This window comes from Lissotriton helveticus, chromosome 7, assembly GCF_964261635.1.
Source record: "Lissotriton helveticus chromosome 7, aLisHel1.1, whole genome shotgun sequence".
Classification (NCBI taxonomy): Eukaryota; Metazoa; Chordata; class Amphibia; order Caudata; family Salamandridae; genus Lissotriton; species Lissotriton helveticus.
In genome coordinates, this window is record NC_136068.1 from 1,872,277,629 (window position 1) to 1,872,290,104 (window position 12,476).

Consider the following 12,476-nt stretch of genomic DNA (forward strand, 5'->3'; position numbering starts at 1 on the left):
CCGCGGAGAAACCGCGGTTGGGATTAGGATATTCATGTCACGAAACTCCGACCGCGGCGGACGGATCACAACCAACACCGTCCGCGGTGGACGGAACACAACCAAGTCCGTCCGCGGCGGACGGAGTCCAATGAACAACCACTGCCGCGGACGGAAATGACCGCGGAAAATAAAACATGTACCGCCATACCTGAGAATACTCCGTGGCCGCAATTAGGATAAATCCGCCCGTACCACGGAACTCACAGCCATCCACGTCCGCGGCGGAAACAATGCTACGAGAACCACAGCATCACTGCGGAAGGCCAACACGCACAACATCCCTAGCGCCTAACAAATGTATGAAAGTGCACCGCAAGTCCTAAGCAAACATACGAACATTGACAAGGCCCCCCCCCCCAAGCACAAGCCACCATGACACGTCCCAATTATCCAATAATGCACACAAGTCAACACGCCCACCTACCACCTGACTCGCAACAACCATTGAGACACGACTACAAAAAGACACCCCCACACAACCACAATCCCTTGCACCACAGCATTGCTGCCAGCAAGAGGGCCATTCGAGACACTGCTAACTCACATAAAATCACATAGAAGACACCCACCCACCACCCTACCACACCCACCACACAAACACCCACCACACAAATCCTACACATCACACACCACACACCTGCACCTCCCAACTCACTCAACTCACACACTGAGCACCACACACTATGGCACCCAAAAAAAACCCTAAATTCACGGAGACAGAGTTGCGGGTAATGGTAGATGAAATTATCCGTGTGGAGCCCAACATCTTCGGGGCCCAAGTCCAGCAGACGACCGTGGCGCAAAAGAACCACATGTGGGACAGGATCGTCACTCGGGTGAATGCGTCGGGGACTGTGCCGAGGACCAAGCACGACATTCAGAGGCGGTGGCATGACCTTAAGACCAGGGTCAAGGGCATCCGAGCGAAAAACCACGCCAGAGCCAATCTTACTGGCGGTGGCACACCCCCGGAGCCCATACCCTACACCGATTGGGAGGAGAAGGTGCTGGTGATACTACACCCAGAGAGCCTAGACGGCCTTGACGAAGGAGAAGAGACTGGTGAGTACAAACCAAGCACCACGAGCAGCACGACATGGTCAGGCTCACACAACTGAGAAGAAACATCCCCCACGCCCCAACCCATGCACGTCGGACACCAACACACTAACATGTCCATGGCTCCCAACAGGCCCCCATGTTCACGGGGAGGGTGGTGGTGGTGGTGGTGGTGGAGGGTGGGGTGTGTGAGAGGCCCAAACTACAACTCCCAACAGGCCCCCATGTTCACGGGGAGGGTGGTGGTGGTGGTGGTGGTGGAGGGTGGGGTGTGTGAGAGGCCCAAACTACAACTCCCAACAGGCCCCCATGTTCACGGGGAGGGTGGTGGTGGTGGTGGTGGTGGAGGGTGGGGTGTGTGAGAGGCCCAAACTACAACTCCCAACAGGCCCCCATGTTCACGGGGAGGGTGGTGGTGGTGGTGGTGGTGGAGGGTGGGGTGTGTGAGAGGCCCAAACTACAACTCCCAACAGGCCCCCATGTTCACGGGGAGGGTGGTGGTGGTGGTGGTGGTGGAGGGTGGGGTGTGTGCGACAGGAAACAGAAATGTCTACAAATCAATGTAACCATGTACTGTCCACATTACTGACCAGCTCGATCTTGTCCCTCAGGTGATCGTCAACTGACTGGGGAAAGCAGTACCCGGCCGCCAGCCTCGCCTCCCACACCTGGAGCGGGACCAAGCACGCAGCCAGGGCCATCTGGCTCACAGGGACTCCCGGGACCGACCAACGTCGCATGTGTGACTCCCGCGGCACCTGTCTCTGTGATCTGCACAGTCCCCACCACCACCAGTACCACCAGTACCACCAGTACCACCAGTACCACCACTACCACCAGCACCACGACTCCTGCCGGTGCCACCCAGCATGACCCAGCGCGCAACGCTGGTCCAACGGCCCCACACACAAGCAGGGTGAGTGGGCCACAAACACAGGCAACGGGACAACTGCCAATCAGGCGAGCCACACACCGCCGGTCAGAGGAGGGACAGCTACCCGAGCCAGTGGCACAGTCCCTACAAGCTCTTGCCAGGTGCCAGGCCTCATACGACCGGTCCCAGGCAAACGCTGATCGTGTTCACCAGGACTCAGTGGACAACACCAACATCCTGCGCGAGATCTCTGGCATCCTTGGCCAGATGTTGGTGATCATGGGCCAGCAGGCAACGATGTGGAGGGAATGGGTTGGCCGGAACAACCCCCCCCCCTTCACCAAGTGTGTCAGCGCCACCGCCACCGTCACCTCCGCCTCCCCCGTCACCTCCGCCTCCGCCTCCACCGCCGCCACCACCACCTGAGCCCCTGGCGACGGATGTGGCCCATCACCAACCTGCCCTCCCAGCTGACTCTGTACCACCTCCGAGACGGAGGGGGCGGCCGAGGCAGGAAGTGGCTGAGAGCAGTGTTGGAGCGCCAGGCACACGCTCCAAGAGGGGACGACCTTGACAATGCCACTGCCTGTGCCAGACATTCACCCTGCAAACCATCCTGTCCCACATAGACAATCATTGCCACTGGTCTGCTGGACTAGCCTGACACCCCCCAATGTGGTGTCAGCACGGACATTTCATCTGCCATTACCTTCAACTCCAACTCCCTCCCCCCCACTTACTTGTAAATATTCACCAGCACAAAAGCACAACCTGTCAATAAATTGCATTTACTCACACAATGATGTTTTGCCTCCATGTTTATTCACATGATTGCCATCAGATACAGACGTAAACAGGTACAGGGATCATAGTCGCACATGATCATGGCGCTGCGGGAGTGACCTAGAGAAAACCAGAGACAGCAAACACACGTCAGTAAAGAGATTCACACACATCACAACACAATGCACAGCAACATTACACAAACGACAACCATCACACAAGCATGGGATGGGAGCACACACATCATGGACACTCCTATGTCCAAAGACATGAAGACACACATGTGCAACCATCACAAACCACACCCAGCTGATTAACCCCATATCCACACAACACCAGAAAACATACATGAGGCATTGTCAACCGCCACTAGAGGTAGATACTCACATTCAAGGGAAGTAGCGATCAATGAGCTGGCGCCTCTGGTCCACACCTTCCTCCTCACCACTATCCTCATCAGTCGACATGGGTGGGATGGGAGGCCGAGGAACTCCTTCGTCTTCAGGGTCCAACAGCAGTTCAATGTTATTGCGTACTGCCAGGTTGTGGAGCATGCAGCAGGCAATCACGATCTTGCATACTTTTCCTGGTGAGTAAGGCAGGGCCCCACCGGTCTTATCCAGGCACCGAAACCTAGACTTGACCCCCCTTACAGTCACCTTGCATCATCCACCGTACACCGGCCGGAGCGGCCGGCCCATGAACAACCGCCGGTCCCGGCCATGAACAACCGCCGTGCCCGGCCATGAACAACCGCCGTGCCCGGCCATGAACAACCGCCGTGCCCGGCCATGAACAACCGCCGGTCCCGGCCATGAACAACCGCCGTGCCCGGCCATGAACAACCGCCGTGCCCGGCCATGAACAACCGCCGTGCCCGGCCATGAACAACCGCCGTGCCCGGCCATGAACAACCGCCGTGCCCGGCCATGAACAACCGCCGGTCCCGGCCATGAACAACCGCCAGTCCCGGCCATGAACAACCGCCGTGCCCGGCCATGGCGGTTGTGTTCATGGCCGGGACCGGCGGTTGTTCATGGCCGGGCACGGCGGTTGTTCATGGCCGGGACCGGCGGTTGTTCATGGGCCGGCCGCTCCGGCCGGTGTACGGTGGATGATGCAAGGTGACTGTAAGGGGGGTCATGAACTGGCATGTCCATTGAGTACATCTGCAGGGTGTATAGGCCTGCACCTCCCCCGCTGTGTACGTGCACCGCCATGGAGGCGCCAGTGATAGTACATTGTTGCAACTGAAGCATCCGTGCCTGAAGCTTGCACGTGCGGTTGCCGATGTGTGCCCGTGACGGTCCCTGCACATGCAGCCAATGGGAAGAGGGACGCAGGCCGCATACGGCCAATCGCAAGTAGCGGAAGCTGTGCACCGCAACAACAGGGCCAGTCATTGGCCCATTTCACGATCACGCTTCCAGGGCTGACCAATTGCTGGCGACGTATGCCACTGACACGTGCTGAGGGCCCTATATATGTGTCTTGGCCAAAATGAAACTTCCTACCCTGGGGACCAGTGCTGCCTGTGACCATCACCTCGACCTGCTGCTGCTGCTGCTGAGCTGACCACCGACTGCTGCCTGTGACCATCACCTCGACCTGCTGCTGCTGCTGCTGAGCTGACCACCGACTGCTGCCTGTGACCATCACCTCGACCTGCTGCTGCTGCTGCTGAGCTGACCACCGACTGCTGCCTGTGACCATCACCTCGACCTGCTGCTGCTGCTGCTGAGCTGACCACCGACTGCTGCCTGTGACCATCACCTCGACCTGCTGCTGCTGCTGCTGAGCTGACCACCGACTGCTGCCTGTGACCATCACCTCGACCTGCTGCTGCTGCTGCTGAGCTGACCACCGACTGCTGCGCTAGTGCCATACTCCGTGATCTTGCCATGTCGAGTGGCAAAGAGATCCGGTCTCGACCCTTCACCGCAGCGGAGCTTGATGTCCTCGTGGACGGTGTACTCCGCAACTATGGACGCCTCTACGGCGCACCGGGACGGGTGGTAAGTGCAGTGTGGGACATGTTGGTGTGCATGAGGGGGCCAAATGATCAGGCCTATTTATATCTTAGCTGTGTAGTGTGGGCTAGACATATGTTCCTGATTCTGCATGGCTGCTGACAGTAACGTCTTGCCCCTATGTGTGTGACAGGCCACCTGTCCACTGACTTAAACCCTTTTGTCTCCCATCATGGTAGGTCAAGCTGCACCTTCGCAAGGACCTGTGGAGGACCATAGCACGGGAAGTACGGGCATTGGGGGTGTGCAACAGACGACATACACACTGCCACAAACGCTGGGACGACATTTCCAGGCTGAGCAAGAATGTAGCGGAAGTAACACTGGGCCTGATTCCAAGGACGCCCCGTCTGGCCCGACGCTCCATGACCCCTCTCATGCACCGTATCATTGCAGTGACGCATCCTGAACTGGCCGAACGTCTGAGTGCCGATCAACAGCAAACTAGCGGTGAGCATACTGTCTGTGTAGGAAACTTGTGAGTGCTATGCATGTATTGGTGCACAGACACACTATTGAGTTCCGTGTTGCGTATGTATGCCTGTGATGGCATTTTGGTCCCATTGGGTGGTACTCATTTGACATCCAGGTCCGCCATGTTGACACGCCACTTGCTTAGTAGTTGAGTGTTAAAGCACATCCCCTAGTGGTCCATGGCCCCATGGCAGAAAATGTGAGGATGACTGGTAGGGGTGGGCCATGTGCAGGATGAGGGCTCATGAACCTTTGTCTGCTATGTGATTTGGCTATCCTGTTCCTTCTGTACGTGAGTGTGCCCATGACTCACACATCTTTTCTGTGCATTTCAGCTTTGCCAGAGGACACTCAGCCACAGACGGTGGAGAGTAGCCGAGGAAATGAGTCCGGATCAGACTTCGCACACACGCAGACTGACACGGAGGAGGCCAGCGCCGGAGAGGGGGACAGGACCGTCCCTGAGGACTCGCATGTGGAGACACCATCGTCCTCCTCGTCGGACACTCTTGGTGAGCCTGCACTGTTGTCACAGACTGGGAGTGGGCACTCATCACCTTCTGTCGGAAGACAGCACACAGGGCCCACACTTCCGCCAACTGCACCATGTATTGTTCGTGGCCGGAGGAGTAGGGGGAGCAGAGTGGCGTTCGGTGCAGGCACCGCTGCCCCTGCCACGGTGAGCCAAAATGCACTGTGTGCTGAGGCCGTTGATCTGCTGCGACAGCTGTGTGTGGGGCAGACCAATATGACAAATGCTTTCCAGGACCATGATAGGAAGTTGGGGCAGGTGGTGGCATTCATGGAAGGGATGCATGGCGATCTTGCAGGTCTACACAGGACAGTGCAGTCATTGGCAAGCAGTGTGTCGTCTGCAATAGTACAGTCGAATGAACAGGGTGCTACTTCTGTTTCCCCATCTACACCGCTGGATGTCTCAAGGGGTAGTGATTATTCAGAGCAGGACTCAAATACAGGTTATTGCACTAGAAGCAGCGTCAGACAGCACGTCAGGGCACGCAGGGCACAGACCCCATCCCCTAGATCAGCTAAATCTGTTCACGTAGACGACGTCAGATGCACTGGAGTACACACACAGGATCCACAAGTGTTGTTGGGGGACATGCCTTCCGGAGCTACACAGGCATTCAACACGAAAGGTACTCCCAAGGCAAGGGATACTCACATGTCCATGGACTGTTCCTTGGACAAGGCCAGTCAGAAGACAAAGGCACCTACTAAGAGCAGGGAGACTCCCAAGAGCAGGCCCACAGCAGAGGTAAGGGAAACTCCCAAGGACAGTGAGAAGACTAAGGCACCTACTGAGAGCAGGGAGACTCCCAAGAGCAGGCCCACAGCAGAGGTAAGGGACACTCCCAAGGACAGTGAGAAGACTAAGGCACCTACTAAGAGCAGGGAGACTCCCAAGAGCAGGCCCACAGCAGTGGATAGGAACACTCCCAAGGACAGTGAGAAGACTAAGGCACCTACTAAGAGCAGGGAGACTCCCAAGAGCAGGCCCACAGCAGAGGTAAGGGACACTCCCAAGGACAGTGAGAAGACTAAGGCACCTACTGAGAGCAGGGAGACTCCCAAGAGCAGGCCCACAGCAGTGGATAGGAACACTCCCAAGGACAGTGAGAAGACTAAGGCACCTACTAAGAGCAGGGAGACTCCCAAGAGCAGGCCCACAGCAGTGGATAGGAACACTCCCAAGGGCAGGGACACACACAGGGAGCAGGTGTCTGCTGGAGGCAGGTGCACCACAGACGACAAGTCTGCTGGCAGGAACAGGGCGGCGAGCAGGGCACAGGCTACATCCAGAGACAACACTCCACCTAAGGATAAGGCACATCCTACGGACAAGGCATCTAGCATGGACAATGGCGCTATCAAGGACAGGCATACTTCACCCCTGGCTGCACTGAGGCTGATGTTTTCTACTAAACACCAAACTGATGTCTCCGCGGCGGAGTCCCCCCATACCTCCACTCCCATCCAGGCCAGTCAGAAGCAGAGGAGGGTGTCCCCTGTTGTTGCATCCCCCATTACACATCATTCCGAGTCCAGGCGGCAGGCACAGAGCAAACGACAAGCAGGCTCCAGCACCTCCCCCGAAACCAGATCCCCGGCAGCAGTTGCTCCACCTATGCTGGGTGGTGATTCTTTGGAGTCCCCACCACTTGGCAGTCCTGTCCTGTCCAGGGTGCACTCACACCTCCCTAAGAAACGCAGACACACACCATTGACACCTGCCAACCCCGATTTGGCTCTAGGTGAGCTATCCCCAGCTCCCAGGCCCACCCTGCCTCCTGGCCCATACAGCCCTGTGGCTCATCATTTCAGTTGTCCCAGTGGCGCTGGTGCAGTTGACTCTCATGTATCAGATGGTGGCACAGTGTCACTTGTGCCCTCTCCTGTTGCAGGTCCTGGCAGTGTATCTGGGTCTATGGCTCACGTGTCAGTTAGAAGATCTGTGGCTGTGTTGCACACTCCTGTTTCTGGTGCTGGCAGTCTGTCTGGGTCAGTGGCTCACGTGTCAGTGACTACATCTGTGGCTGTGTCTCACACTCCTGTTGCTGGTGCTGCCAGTGTGTCTGGGTCCGTGGCCCATGTGTGTGTCACTCGGGCTGTGGCTGTGTCTCACACTCCTGTTGCTGGTGCTGCCAGTGTGTCTGGGTCCGTGGCCCATGTGTGTGTCACTCGGGCTGTGGCTGTGTCTCACACTCCTGTTGCTGGTGCTGCCAGTGTGTCTGGGTCCGTGGCCCATGTGTGTGTCACTCGGGCTGTGGCTGTGTCTCACACTCCTGTTGCTGGTGCTGCCAGTGTGTCCGAGGCAGGTAGTTCACGCAGTCCCCCTGAATCTGTGATGTGAGGTGCTGTACACTTCACTCAAATGTTACTTCACATGGTGTGTCCATTGAGAACTGCGTGGCACTCTTGTGGTCCCTGTGACGGGTTGGTAGGGACACGTAGTTGTGCTGCCTCTGATGTACCTGCTCTGTAATGCACAATGCCCTGTTGATGCTCTGATACTGCATGCTGCCCTCTCGTTACCTGCTGTGATGTACCTGCTCTGTACTGCACAATGCCCTGTTGATGCTCTGATACTGCATGCTGCCCTCTCGTTACCTGCTGTGATGTACCTGCTCTGTACTGCACAATGCCCTGTTGATGCTCTGATACTGCATGCTGCCCTCTCGTTACCTGCTGTGATGTACCTGCTCTGTACTGCACAATGCCCTGTTGATGCTCTGATACTGCATGCTGCCCTCTCGTTACCTGCTGTGATGTACCTGCTCTGTACTGCACAATGCCCTGTTGATGCTCTGATACTGCATACTGCCCCTCTCACGTGCTGCCTCTGATGGGCCTGTTCTGTGCAATGGACTGTTGATGCACTTTGCCCCTCTCACGTGCTGCCTCTGATGTACCTGCTCTGTACTGCACAATGCCCTGTTGATGCTCTGATACTGCATGCTGCCCTCTCGTTACCTGCTGTGATGTACCTGCTCTGTACTGCACAATGCCCTGTTGATGCTCTGATACTGCATGCTGCCCTCTCGTTACCTGCTGTGATGTACCTGCTCTGTACTGCACAATGCCCTGTTGATGCTCTGATACTGCATACTGCCCCTCTCACGTGCTGCCTCTGATGGGCCTGTTCTGTGCAATGGACTGTTGATGCACTTTGCCCCTCTCACGTGCTGCCTCTGATGTACCTGCTCTGTACTGCACAATGCCCTGTTGATGCTCTGATACTGCATGCTGCCCTCTCGTTACCTGCTGTGATGTACCTGCTCTGTACTGCACAATGCCCTGTTGATGCTCTGATACTGCATGCTGCCCTCTCGTTACCTGCTGTGATGTACCTGCTCTGTACTGCACAATGCCCTGTTGATGCTCTGATACTGCATACTGCCCCTCTCACGTGCTGCCTCTGATGGGCCTGTTCTGTGCAATGGACTGTTGATGCACTTTGCCCCTCTCACGTGCTGCCTCTGATGGGCCTGTTCTGTGCAATGGACTGTTGATGCACTTTGCCCCTCTCACGTGCTGCCTCTGATGTACCTGCTCTGTACTGCACAATGCCCTGTTGATGCTCTGATACTGCATGCTGCCCTCTCGTTACCTGCTGTGATGTACCTGCTCTGTACTGCACAATGCCCTGTTGATGCTCTGATACTGCATGCTGCCCTCTCGTTACCTGCTCTGATGTACCTGCTCTGTACTGCACAATGCCCTGTTGATGCTCTGATGCTGCATGCTGCCCTCTCGTTGCCTGCTATGTTGTACCTGCTCTGGTGCCCACTTTGCCCATGCTCACGCATACACTGTGATTTGACCCCTATTTTGGACAATAAAGGTAGTCTATCAAGTCTCGTGGTCTGTCGTTGTCATTCCTGCTTGCGTACTGCAAATGTGTATTCGTATATGCTTCTCATCAGTGGTTTCGGTAACATGACACTCCCCCTCCCTACGTCACGTCCCTTGCTGGTATTCCCCTCCAGACAGCCAATGGTTTGTACCTTACCTGCGTCGTCGTCCATAGTAGGCCATGACTAGGACGTGGTGGATCGCGAAGAGCATCGGGAAAGCGTGTAGCGCCGGGTCCATGGTGGTGGTCAGCTTGCGGTGGGTATCTCGGCTGTGTCACCTATGTTCGCTGTGGGGATTCCGCCGTGTTAAGACAGGTTGTTTTTCCGCTGCGGTTTTATGTGTGTTTTCCGCCATCTTGATTTGGGGGACGGTCTTAGACGTCAGTGCGTACGGCGGAGCGTCCGGATGTGTTCCGTCCGCCGCGTGGTCGTGTGTAGTTGGCCGGCGGAGCGTGCTTTTCCGTCGCGGACGGAAATTTGACACGTTTTCCTATCCTGATATGGCGGACGGAGTATCCGCGGCAGGCGGACACGGAAAAGGCTTTTTCCGCCTACTCACGGGCCGCGGTGGCTCTTCCGTCCGCCATCCTGATCGACCCCAAAGTTTTTAATTTTTCCCAATGTGACCATCATTATGCAATCGAAGGCCACCTCTTTTCAGTCACAATATAGAATTATGGATCGGTAACTGTGAATAATGGGGGTTATTTTACTGAAGAGTTCTGAGTGACCTCAAATGAATGATTAGAACAAATCTCAGTTGTATTGATGTCACTCAGAATCCCCAGTTGAAAATCATCATCTTTATTCACAGTTCCGATTTAAAATGTTATACTGTGTATGTTATGTTATGTATGGCTTGCCTGTTTCAACTCCCAACCAGTAAAAGGGTATCGGAGTCATGGGTAACCACACAAAACATGACTTCAACAACATCAATGCACCGCTCCAGATCCATATCAAATTTGGGCAAAGATTTACATAGCCCTTGTGTTGTCACTGCGTCACACAAGGCGGTACAATGGTTTCAGTGAGATTTACTAAGCCACGCAAAGCCAACTTACATAGTGTTAGTCACTGCTTTGCATTGCCCTGCGTCTGAAAGAAGTTCCATGGTTGGAGAGAGGGTGTTTCCACACATCCACTAATAGTTTTTAGAGGATTCCCAGATTCACTAAGTCAAGTAAACCTAGTAGGTTGTCCCTTCCTAATCAAAAACAATCCTGCCTGTAATGCAGACACCCTTGTACCATGGCCCAAGTGTGCCTGCATTGGTACTAGGCTGCACTGTGTGTGCTACCACAGAGAGTGAGCGGGAATGTGCCATATATCAGTAAATAATATGGCACATTACTGCTCTCTACATTTGCTGTGCCACACAAAGTTATATTTCTGGATTTTGATGTGTCAAATAATGGTAATTCTGGAACACATCAGCCACCCTTTGGTCATCCCTCCCTGCACTACCCACATTTTATAAACAATATCTGACATTGTAGCACTCTTTCACACCATCCTCACCATTACCATTTCCTCCATCCCAAACAGTAATACTTGACCTCTCACCACCCACTCACCACCATCTGAATTTACCCATTAACACAAATCAAAAAACAAAAACAAATGTAAACAAATTATCAACTGCCAACAACTCAAATCAGCCTCCTTCCAATTCCTCCTACTTCCTCACCCAAATGTGAATAATAATATGTTAACAAACAACACAACAAACCGGGGGTCTAAAGGCCACTATAATGGGAAACAACGTTTACTTCTCACACCAGTATTCAATCAAATTACTCTCTTTGGGAGCTACATATATAATTAAAGATGGGTAGTGGTCAATAAAGGGAATGTTTTCTCCAAGGGGTACTAAGTTACATCACATAGGCATTGAAAGCGAAGCTCGAGTTACCTATATCACTCAGACCACTAAGGTGAAAACATCTATGTTATATTTTTGTATGTATGGACCCCAAAATTAAATGCCCCTCTTTCATCTTCCACACTAAAGTGAAAGAATAATGACTAAACTATGTATAACATTTCCTCACCTTCCTGTCCCAAATGTAAAATAAATAGGGGGCCTCTTGTCACCCACACAACCATGATCTCACTATCTTTTTTTCCCTTCCCCACTTCTTCTGAAAATGTCATCTGTGCTTTTCACTGGACCAAGGAGCCAGTGTTGCACTGACAGGCTCCCAAAGAGCCCTGTCAATGTGGCCTGGAATTTCTTTATCATGAGGCAACATTGGGAAACAACATTTGGCTCCTATTACTATGTCATAGGAGTGAATTCCAGATTTAAAATCTGATATGCACAGCTATTGATCTTGGTGAGAGCCATATATACCAATCACATTTATCCACAGCCATGCTCTAATGTTAATTAATCTTGGATGAGTACCATACTTATGATCCTCATATCATAACATTTGTGTTTAAACATTTAAGATACTCTTTCTATGCAAAACATATAAATACATACATTAACACTTATCCATCCCTATGTAGACAACCACGCATATACCCCTGCACAAAAACACACAAACACAATCACACACACACATTCACACATACAGAAGCCTTCAATCATACATGCAGCCAAACATGCATACACCTTCATCAATGCAAAGGGACCGACTGTGCCTATTGCCTAATGCAATGGCCTTCCAGAAAAACATCCAATCCCAGGAATATGCCTTCCTACAAGCAAGTACAGTATTTTTATTTTCACTGCACTTTTGTTACCATTCAATGGTTAATTGATATGTATCAAAGCATTTGTATTTACAAAATTCAATACGCCCACACAGGGAAGGGGAAGGGGTG